Source organism: Micropterus dolomieu, linkage group LG17 (assembly GCF_021292245.1).
Source record: "Micropterus dolomieu isolate WLL.071019.BEF.003 ecotype Adirondacks linkage group LG17, ASM2129224v1, whole genome shotgun sequence".
NCBI lineage: Eukaryota > Metazoa > Chordata > Actinopteri > Centrarchiformes > Centrarchidae > Micropterus > Micropterus dolomieu.
Window position 1 is genome coordinate 551,238 of NC_060166.1, and position 11,972 is coordinate 563,209.

Sequence of the window (11,972 nt, forward strand, 5' to 3'; positions counted from 1 at the left end):
TCAGTAAGGCACGGCTCCCCAAAATCACTGCCCCTTTCCTGTCAGCCAGCTCCAGAGAGGAAAACACACCGCACTTAGCTGGGCCTGACCTCACACCTACTTTGCATCACACACTGGCTGGAGTCTTTTACAGGGTTCTGTGAGTCTGTGTGTGCAGTGTGTGTAGGTATACACTACGGTGGAAAGGATGAATAGATTCTCTGTAGCCCACTCCAGTTTACACATAAACACACACTCCTCATTTGGGTGTATGTGTGTGTGTCTGAATCTAGTTCTCAGTCTGTCACTGCTGTTTGAACTGCAGCACTAAGCAGTAAATATACAAATCTGGGTTGATTTTGGTGGAGAGAACCTCTCTGGGTGTTTTAGATGGGCTCTGATGGGAGGTGATGCCTATATGGGTTTTGGAATGTGGTGAAGGATATAGAGGAAGGTTAAATGTGGGCTATTTTAAAATTCTTCCAAACATTCTCAACAGAAAATGTGTTGTCTAGCGGGAGCTGTCTTTATTACAGCCACAAACCCTCATTTGATGAGATTCAAGCCTATAGACAAAGATTTCCATTGTTGAGTTAGCTTTGAACTGTATACCTTGTAGGTGTTTAATAATATTTGGAATGGCTCTTTAAAAAAACACTACACAATTTCCATTCATCACTATTTTGGGGTGGGTATTGGCATTTTTGTCAAAGCTTGAAAGATACTGACTGAGTATCTCTCTGAGTAAATGTTTTAACCGAATGTTTGGAACCTCCTACAACTTGTGCAAGGATAGCATGTAGAACACTTATGGTGCACTGTAACATAGGAACCACATGCTCTTGGTTCTAATTTAGTTGCTTCCTGCTTCATTACTAATTTAGTTGTTCCATAGAACTACTGCCTTAGGCTTGTTAATCCAAAGCGATCTCACCTGGGCGTTCTTCATAGTTTTTGATTTAGATGTGCCACCAACACTAACTCTGCCTCACTCTCTCATTCCTTACTCCTTTGTTCACGCAAGCAAGTTTACCCCTTGAACAGGGCTGAGTTGATTTATTCATTTTTGGATTTATCCTGTGCATTTACTATGATTTGAAACAGAAAGTGGGACATGGTTTTAGGAGCAGCTAGCATTGAAGCAGGTTCTTGACCAACAACTACTGGACACAGTGACAAACATATCCTGTCAGATTTGTCTGGCCAGGTTAGGAACAAAACCACTCTTTGAAGGCTGACTGCAACCGTTAGATAGCTTTGGAGTTGTTGGACGGTATTAGTTTGTTACTTTAAACTTTAACCCAGAAGTGTGTAAAAGATATTATCAAGGAAAACGCTACATTATTCCTCACTTGCTAGGTCACCGAGTCCCTCAGCAGAACCTCAGCAGTGTCCCATGCTGTCTTCAGACACAGTACACGGACTTCACCCAAACCCCAAAACACATTTGTAACATAATTCTTCATAGAAATGTTAGCATCCTTGTGATAAATTAGTCATATATCCTCGGTGTGAGGAGTTTGCCTTGTGTTTTGTTGTGTCTCTCTCTAGTGGCTAATCTGTGTCACTGTGGTTGGGGGGCTGAATTACATCTATGAATTCCTATGGAAATCTGATTCCGTTTAGAGTTTAGGTTAGATTTTCTTTTAAGGATGAGATACTCCCTGGTGTGCAGTATATACAACTTGTAGCTTTAAGTATAAAATATTGGTAACCCTGTATAAATACTGTAGAAGAGTTGCTGATACTGTGTGGCATGCTGAAACAGCATAAAAGACCAATTCAGCTACACATCTACTGATGCCATTACTTTAGTTGTGTGTAGCAGTATCTTACATGCATTTCTCAATACTGTGTTCACTTTTTCAAAACTCTTCATATATTCAACAGAACTGCTTCTCATAAAAACATGTTATGCAATAGAATAGACCAACCAGCTGATTCCCATTTTAACTGAACACCTACCCAGGTGGCTCTGCTTCTCACTTTTATGACATCTAGATATGGAATATTTGGAGTGAATGTGTCTCAGTATTCATAGACCCAGCAAAGACAGGGACAGAAACCCCTGACAGATGGTTATCTACCCCATAAAGGAATTATTTTCCTCATTGAGGTGGAAAGTTTATGACTACTGTTATGTCCCTCCTGGATGCAGTGAATGCACCAGGCATGTAAAAAGATTATTTCCCATGTAAATTACAAGAGAGGACATAAATACAGAAGACAGGGTTCACAGTACAGCTATCCTATACAAGTGTTTATCTGGTGACACAATTTTGGTAGTGCTGTTCTGGAATTTCTTTAATTTAGGAAAATAAAGCACACTGAAGCATAGTGCAGCATTTGTGATTCATTCTGTACCATATACTGTAAAGTCGCACATCTATGCAGTGAAGAAGTGCCATTATTTTAATTGCTATAGAATATATATATATAATATATATAACATATAATATATATGTTATATATCGGTTTATGCCAAAATATATAAATAAGTAAATTAATTAAATAAATAAATAAAAACAAATACCTTTTTTTTTTTTTTTTACAGTGGTGACATATTTCTCAATACACATAATGTTTTGGATAGGAAATTAACTGTTGTGCTGCGCTTCATGTTGATAAAGAGAACTGTGTGAAACGCCAATTGCAAAAACAAAACAAACAAAACACTTTCAAATCTGTTGAATGCAGATTTAAATGTCTGCCACTGCATTCAGGAGATACTCCAAAAAGGACAAAGGTGTATTTGCTGCATCAGTCAGGTTTTTCTGAACATGGATTGATCTCCTAAAATATGGAGCCCTCTGCCATCTACTGGAAACATCGGAGAAATTCTAAAATGATCTGTGTCACATTTTGAAAGATCTCAAAATGTGACACATAACTTGGGACTCAGAGAAACTTATTATACTTCATGAAGTCTTCATGAACCTGACTTTATAAAGACCCTGCACCTTTTTATCTTGAATGGATATAAGTTTGGTTGTATACCATTTCAAATGGCGTGGCCGTTCCAGGCCAAACCGAGCACTGTTTAATGTCCAGATTAAGTAAATACTTGGATAGCCTTCTTACTGTAAAAAGGCATGAGCATGGTCTGCAAACTCCTGGATGAACAGTGGAGGAGCAAACTCAACCATAGTGATCTAATTTTTCATTCAATATGTAGCACCTGTAGAGTAGTAAGGATACCTTTTTGGAACTGACAACATCAGGAGGAACCCTTTTAAACCCTTGATATATAAATTTGTGTGTGATGAACTCGTCGTGAGTTCCCCGAGCAGGAACAATTACAAAGGTGGACAACGGTACACGCCAAATTAACCGGATAATAAATTGGTAGGTAAAAACAGTTTTAGTCTCCTCAGGGGAGGAAGGTCAGGTCGGCTTGTAGACACCACCCCAATCAGTTCAATTCAATTTTATTTATATTGCACCAAATCACAACAACAGTTATCTCACAGCGCTTTTCATAAAAGAGCAGGTCTAGACCGTACTCTATGATGTTATTTACAGAAGCCCAACAGTTCCCACCAAGAGCAGCACTAGGCGACAGAGGCAAGGAAAAACTTCCTTTAAGAGGCAGAAACCTCGAGCAGAACCATGGCTCAGGGTGGGCGGCCATCTGCCTCCACCGGTTGGGGTGAAGGGGAGGGAGGGAGGGGGGGGAAGAAAGAAAGAAAGAAAGAAATAAAAGAAAGAAAGAGAGAGAGAGAGAGAGAGCAGCCTACACAATACACACACAGAGGTACAGACAGTAAAGGTGATGTTGCTATAGACTAAATGAAAAATGGTACAGATATTTATAGTAGTGTTAATGATAACAGTCGTAATGTTAATGATTATAATAACAATAATAACAATAGGACTAGTAACAATAGTCGTTGCAGCAGAGGGTGTCGAGCAGGAACACGGGGGCAGCAGGTGACCCGCAGCCACAGATCCAGACTCCACAGCTCCAGAGCCAGAAACACCTGCAGGAAGTGATAGGAGGAGAGAGGAGAGGGACGAGAAAGCACAAGACTACCGGAAAGGGGAGAAGTTGTGTTAGTAACATGCAATAATGGGATAAGGTTGCATACAGAGGGAGAGAAAGTAGAGGAGAGAGGAGCTCAGTGCATCATGGGAAATCCCCCGGCAGTCTAGGCCCAATCAGCAACTGTGGGAGACAGAAGAGAGAGACAACAGACGCATAGGTCCATATCAGTAAAGTAAAATAAAATAAATACAAAGACACAATAAAAGATACCCAGTACAAAATATGTACAAGCTCATTTCATAACACATTCCACCATAATTAAAAAAAACACAAGGAATACCTTGTATTACTTTTTTTAGGTTCTGTTAAAGCTAAAATGACCAAATTTTTTGAAATGATCAGCCGACACATACATTTATGCATAAGATTCCACAATACAGCATGAAGACAGGGAACATTACTTGTCACAAACTTGACTTGCACTTATCCATCTTGGGAACTTAAGCAGGATTCTAAATGCCTCATTAAATGCCACCCACAGCTTTTTCATTTTCCCTTTAGTATAACTGCACCACAGGTGGGCTGTCTAGAGTGGAGTACAGTAAGCTTTAAAAAGAGCTATTTTAACATCATCAGAACACATATGAAATTTCTGTGCCAGCACATTGGCTTGTGCATACAATTTGCAACACTGGCGCTGCATATCATCATCGTCACCTGATTATATGACCCAAATATCTTACTTTATTCACCACATTTAACACTTGGTTTGCCAAATAAAAAGAACGAAAGGTTTGTTTCTGATCCTCCTTGGTTAGTAATAATACTATAGGGTTAAATTTTATGTCATGCTGCACACCATACTTTGAGCAGATTCTGAGCAGTTGCTGCAGGCCAGCACTATAAGGAGAAAGGACGGCCAGCTCATCAGCGGGTTAATAAGACTATTCCCTACAATATAACCCATCTTACATTCTTTCAACTTGTTAGAAAGGTCATACACTGCATTTATTCATTTAGCGGACGCTTTTATCCAAAGCGACTTACATGTCAGTGGTTGCCCGCCTCTGGGGCCACAAGGGGTTAAGTGTCTTGCTCAGGGACACAATGTCTCACAGTGGGAATTGAACCCAGGTCTCCCACACCAAAGGCAAGCATCTTATCTATGTACCATTACCACCCTCACCACTACATACTTAACATTTAATTAAACTATTCACTACACACTTAGCATCTAGACTCTTCAATAGAAAATACCATGCAGTGTCAAAGTTGAGTATACTCACCACTACAGAATGTCACCCAGTGCAGTCTCATCATGGAAAGGGAGGCAGTACAGTCAAGCTGTGGATATACAGAGAGAAGCGCGACCTGTATTTAAACTACCATCCAAAATACGACACCCAGTAAATGCCTAGCACAGAACATCAGGTTTAATCACAGCGGGGCACTAGACCCAGCAACAGACATCTTAAGCCCTGTCTACACAAACACGGTTATTTTCAAAAGCATGACTTTTTCTTCGCAGTTTGGCCATTTGTCCACACGGAAATACAGCATCAGGTCACTGAAACTGAACATTTTTGAAAACACCTGCCCGGGTGAAGACTGTATAAGTTCAGTGTGTAAGATTTAGTGGCATCTAGTGGCAGGGGTTGTGAATTGCTGCAGAATCCATTTGTTGAAGAGAGAAAAAGATAAGTCAAGGTGGGATCAAACATTCAACCCCAAGTCCCACATCTTTTCAACTGAGCTGTGTATTATTACTACTTCTTCTTCTTCTACTAACGTACATATTCAACATAGTGTTGAGTGTCTGCACTGCCTGAATTCTACCAGAAGTAGAACAAGAAGAACCTAGTGACGAAATGCACTCTGCAGCGCTGTTTACAGCTACTGTAGAAACATGACGTTCCAACGTGATGACATCTGCAGTTATGTAGATAAATTTGGCTCATTCTAAAAACATAATGGTTTATTATGTAAGATCTTTACACACCACTGAAAACATAGTTATGGATCTTAGATTACATTTCTGCTGATAGATCCTCAGAAATATTACACACTAAACCTGACTGCAAACAGAGGTGCCCGGTTCTTTACCTCACTCGTTGCCAGATCGTCAGCTTACCTCAGTGGTATTTGCGCTGCGGCTAACTAGTCTCGTGTTATATATTCTATTGTTTGTTTCTTGTGAGATCGCTTACCTTGTCTCCCTGTGCTCAGGATCGCTGCCTGCCTGGAAATTCTGCCACTGCCTCACTCAGCTCACAGCCTGCCTGGAAGTTCACTTGCTGGTCTCCATTCCCTGGTCTGCCCTCTGCTCTGCTCTCACCCCACTTTTCAATAAACTTTAAATTCCTGGATTTTTACCTGTCCCGAGTCTGCTTTTGAGTCCATTTGCCTAGACTGCCATACCAGAATGATCTGGCCACAAGCGTGGAATCGGCGGACTCCGACCCCGCTCCCTCCACCATCAGCATGGCACTTTCCAGCCAAGGACAACTGCTGGGACAACATGAACAGCTGCTCCGGGCACTCCTGGACAGTAATCAAACCATGGTGAACCAAATTTCTCAATTGACTGCTCAGGTTGCCTCATTAACCACACAAATCTCTCCACCTGTTTCAGTAGCAGCTCCCTCTCTGCCTAACCCTCAGGCACCACCTCCTCCCCTGGAATCCTATGTCCCTGATCCAGAACCATTCTCTGGCGAGCTAGATAAGTGCCGGGGTTCCCTTCTCCAGTGCTCAACTGTGTTCACGCAGCAACTGCGGACCTTTCCATCTGATCAAAGGTACGTTACGTCATGGAATTGTTGAGGGGGAGAGCCCTGGGCTGAAGCTACACATGCCAACTATCCAGTTGCTAATTACACCTATGATTTTGTTAATCTGTTGAAGCAAGTGTCTGACCACCCAGACTACAGAGGGAACGCTGCTAGACGCTTGTTACAGCTGCGTCACGGAGTTAAGAGTGTTGCTGAGTTCCACACGCTGGCAGCAGATTCTGGGTGGAACAATGAGGCGTTACGTTGGGTATTTCAAAAAGCCTTGAGTGAAAAGCTAAAGGATGAGCTGGCTGCACGTGATGAGACCCCTGACTTTGACTCTCTGTTTCTCTTGCTATCAGGTTAGACAACCGCCTACGGGAGCGATGCAGAGAGAACTAACCGCTCCCTTCCACTCTGCTACTCTCGCCCCCCATGACTCCTCCAGCGAGAGTTGAGAATGGGCCAAACTCTGGGAATCAGAAGTCAGGTACAACAGCACCCTCTGGTGAGGAACCTATGCAATTGGGCTGGGCTCACTTATTGGGGATAAGAACGCTACCGCAGAATCTGAGCTGGTGAGTGCCTGTACTGCAGGCAGACTGGTCATTTCCAGGTTACCAGCCCCGTGCAGCCAAAAGACATGAGTCACACTTCTTCACCCCCAACCCCTGGTAGAATGCAACTTCAATCTACCCTCTGTGCGAACATGTCTGAGCTGTCTTTATTAGCACTAATTGATTCTGGTGCGGATGATTGTTTCTTGGATAGGGAGATAGCCCTCAGAGCAGGAATCCGGCTAATGCCCTGGATGGGAGATTGTTAGCCCAGGTTACTCACTGCACTAAGCCCTTGACCCTGGTATCTGGTAATCACAGGGAGATCAAACTCCACCTCATCTCCTCCCCTCTTAACCCACTAGTTCTTGGCCACACATGGTTGAAGCTTCATAATCACCAGATCGACTGGCGTGCTGGTAAAGTGGTTAGTTGGAGCCCTTACTGTCATTCCCCCTGTCCACCTTGCCTCCTGTTGAAAGTTCTGCCTCAAACTCGTGTCCCTCGGTCGCTGATCTGTCCTCCATCCCAGAGGTTTATCATGACTTGGCTAGGGTTTTTAGTAAGGATTTAGCCCTCACCTTACCACCACAGACCATACGACTGTGCCATAGACCTGCTCCCCGGAGCCCCCCTCCCGACCAGTAGATGTATAACCTGTCTCTCTCTGTTCCTCTCCTGCCCTCGCTCTCTCTCTCCTTCACCCCAACCGGTGGAGGCAGATGGCCACCCACCCTGAGCCATGGTTCTGCTCGAGGTTTCTGCCTCTTAAAAGGAAGTTTTTCCTTGCCTCTGTCGCCTAGTGCTTGCTCTTGGTGGGAACTGTTGGGCTTCTGTAAATAGCATCATAGAGTACGGTCTAGACCTGCTCTTTTATGAAAAGTGCTGTGAGATAACTGTTGTTGTGATTTGGCGCTATATAAATAAAATTGAATCGTCGTGAAAGAGAATCCATGATTCGTTAGCAGCTGGCATCATCAGTCTCTCTTCTTCACCTGCTGAAGCAGGATTTCTTTGTGGGCAAGATTGATTGCACCCTGCATGGATTACTGTGGGTTGAACAATATCACCATCAAAAATAAGTACCCTTTACCCCTTATCAACTCTGCCCTCATTCCCCTGCACGGTGGCACTACTTTCTCCAAACTCGACCTCAGGAACGCTTATCACCTGGTCAGAATCAGAGAGGAGGACAAATGGAAAATGGCATTCAACACTCCACTCGGCCATTTTGAGTACCTTGTAATGCCTTTTGGTCTCAAACGCCCCAGCAGTTTTTCAGGCACTAGTTAATGGCGTACTCTGGGATTTTCTTAACCGGTTTGTTTTTGATTTTCTCAAACCATGTCTGATCACGTCTCCCATGTCCACCAGGTTCTCCAGAGGCTGCTGGAGAACAGACTATACGTGAAGGCTGAAGTGTGACTTTCACGTCAGCTTCCTGGGCTACATAATCAAGAGGGCAGTTGAGGACTGATCCTGAGAAGATTTGCGCAGTAGCTGAGTGGCCAAGACGAACCACACGTAAGGAACTGCAACGCTTTCTGGGGTTTGCTAATTTTTATTGTAGATTTATACAAAACTACAGCAGAATGGCAGCCAGTGGGGCCACTCAGCTCAAAGCCTGCCTGGAAGTTCACTTGCTGGTCTCCATTCCCTGGTCTGCCCTCTGCTCTCAACCCACTTTTCAATAAACTTTAAATTCCTGAATTTTTATCTGTCCCGAGTCTGCTTTTGAGTCCATTTGCCTAGTCTGCCATAACAGTATTGCCAACTTTAGCATCAATGACAGCATGCAGTCTTTTATAGTTGTCTGAGGCCCCAAATTCCTGCAGGTGGTATAGCTGCCCATTCATCTTGGCAAAATACCTCCAGTTCATGCAAAGTCTTTAGTTGTCTTGCATGAACCGCACGTTTCAGATTTCCCCAGAGTGGCTCAATGACATTAAGGTCAGACTGTGATGGCCACTCCAGAACCTTCACCTTTTTCTGCTGTAACCACTGGGTCACTTGGCCTTGTGCTTAGGGTCATTATCATGCTGGAAAGTCCAAGAGTCCCATGCGCAGCTTCTGTGCAGAATAAAGCAAATTGTCTGCCAGTATTTTCTGATAACACGCTGCATTCAACTTGCCTTTAAAGCTCACACACCCCAAAACATCAGTGAGCCACCACCATGCTTCAGTGGGGGATGGTATATTGTTCACTATAGGCCTTGTTGACCCCTCTCCAAACATAACACTTATGTATACCTAATCTTGGCTTGGTATCGAGATCCAAGAATTTTGAACAGTACGGACTAGCTTCAGATATCTTAATACTTAATACTCCATCTTTATAAAGTTCCAATACCTTGTTACACAGGTCTTGACAGTAGTTTTCTGCTCCCCATGGCTCAGTCTCTAGCCTGCTCAGTGCATCCATGTGAGAGCTCACAAACTCATGGACTATTTATACACAGACACTAACTGCAATTTACAAAGCCACAGGTGTGGGAATAACCTTCAATTGCCATTTTCACTTGTGTCACTTTGTGTCTGTGACAAGGCCAGACATTCAAGGGTCTGTCAACTTTTGATCAGGCCATTTGGGTTATTTCTGTTATCATTGTTTAAAAAAACAGCCAAACTATGTAAAACAATGTCTTCATATCATCACTATCTTTGAATCAAAGACAGTTATCTTGCAAGATGAGTCATATTTTCAAAATTAATGCCAAAATTAAAATTCTGCCTGGGTATGCAAACTTATGAGCACAACTGCAACTTTTTGACGTCAGGTGTAACTTCCCAACTAACCTGTACTACGAAAAGTGTATGGGTTTTAACTGAGGTCTGCTGCCGTGGCAATTTACGCCGCATCTCTAAACCAAGCAAGTTTTGTTCGTGGTTAACTCGAGGTTACCCTGCATGTGGACTACACACCATCTGTTTTAAGGATGAGAAGTAGGATATTAATCCACACCACTTCATAATGTTTAGATTTCACCCTGATTTGTTCCACTGCGGTTACAATGAAGTTCTGAACACAACAGCATTAAGTTCAGACAGCGAGCCCTGCAGCCTTGTGATTTTAGAGAAATTATCTTAACAGGACAGTTCAGAGTGACTATTTTACATGTCCAAAAAATAGGGAACCGGGGTGGGGATTACTAACCAAGTACAAAACTCATAGATGAAAGCTGGCTCCTTTTTTACTCTTACAATGGACCTTATGTGCAGTTGTACCTTTATATCTTAGATATATATTACACATAAAAGAAGAGCCCATAAAATACATAGAGATTTGAACTACAATAAGAACACTGGGAAGATAAATGGGCACGATATTAGATTTAGCTGTTAACTTACCTGCGTGCATTCCTCGCTGCGAAAAAACCCCACACCACCGCTGTGGAATGAATAACCACCCTAATAAAATGTCACACAATCAATATCAATGTTCAAGTAATGATTTTAACTTGCACACTGCGAACATGGCGACACTTAACGCTTGGCAGCTCTCTGCGTATCCTGTGTGTGAGGCAGAGCAAATGAGAGAGCGCGAGCGGCAGAACATGACGTTGAAAGTTAGCGGAGAAAAATATTAGCAGTAAGTTCCTGTCTGGTAGTAACCGTGCAGTGTAGGTCACTGTGTGTCCGTTAATAAGTCTGTAGTTTCCCCAACTGCTGGACAGTGAAGGCTGTTAGCGCTAGCTAACATCTCCCCTGTACAGCATGTTTTGGCTGTTACGTAATGTTAGCTAAATTAGTAGCGAAGTAATATTAATTAGCTCAGCTTAGGGGTGTAATCATAGACCAAATCCACGGTACGCTTCAGACCTTGATTTTTGAGCCACCGTTCAGTTAATACTAATAATATTCATATTGCTGGCCAGGTATTTGCACCTGCCAAAGTATATTTGGTGACCCACTTTTGCATTGCATTTTGCAGAGGTATGTGTATGAGTATGGGGAGAAGAGCAGAGGAGCAGATTCAAGTAGTAAATTAACACTAAAATAAGGTGAAAAATTAACTACAATAACCTACTGTCAATACAAATATATAAGCCTCTTCCGACCCCACCGGCCGCGGCACTGAAGTGCAATATATACTTCTGCGTAGAATCGACGGTGTTGCCTCAGCGTGTCCCCCTACCCTATGCCATAGCCTGACGTGCATCTCCTCAAAAATGTAACTACACGTCAAGGCGACGCAGACCATAAGCATTGCGATTGGTCGGCTGGGTAGCCTCGCAACACCTCCGAGCCGACGGGAAGTGCCCAGTTCTCTCTTTCGGATCCGCACACAAAAGTCCACGGTCTCGTGTCACGTCACAGTTCAGCTCAGCTGTATGTCATTATTAACTTACCTACTTGTCAAGGGTTGAGAAGTAAATGAAGAAAATTAGGGATGGAAACTAGTCCTTTTAAGCTAATTAGGCAATGTTTCTTTTGGATGTTAATGCGCAAATTAAATGCTTAGTAGTTATCCAGAGATCCTGCATAGAAAGAAATTATGCATCAAGATGTATCGATAAGCGTTTTTTAAAATCGCAGCTCTCTGAATCGTAATTAAATCGAATCGTGAGGTGCGCAGAGATTCCCACCCCTACATAACAGTGATGAAAAGTTTTCCAAATTAAAGTATGACATTCTCTTGAATACAGGACATTAACAAGGTTGGAATCACATCAATCAACC

At 42.8% G+C, this 11,972-nt stretch overlaps 1 long non-coding RNA gene across 1 annotated transcript; it reads right to left on the minus strand.

Annotated features, from left to right (window-relative positions):
- Positions 1 to 4,082: 4,082 nt before the first annotated feature.
- On the minus strand, positions 4,083 to 11,294 carry LOC123986581. The gene is made up of 4 exons (XR_006828907.1): positions 10,641 to 11,294; positions 6,172 to 6,505; positions 5,251 to 5,308; positions 4,083 to 4,144 (listed from the first exon to the last, which is right to left on the minus strand). It is a non-coding gene; the product is annotated as an uncharacterized LOC123986581 (long non-coding RNA).
- Between the last annotated feature and the right edge of the window lie 678 nt (positions 11,295 to 11,972).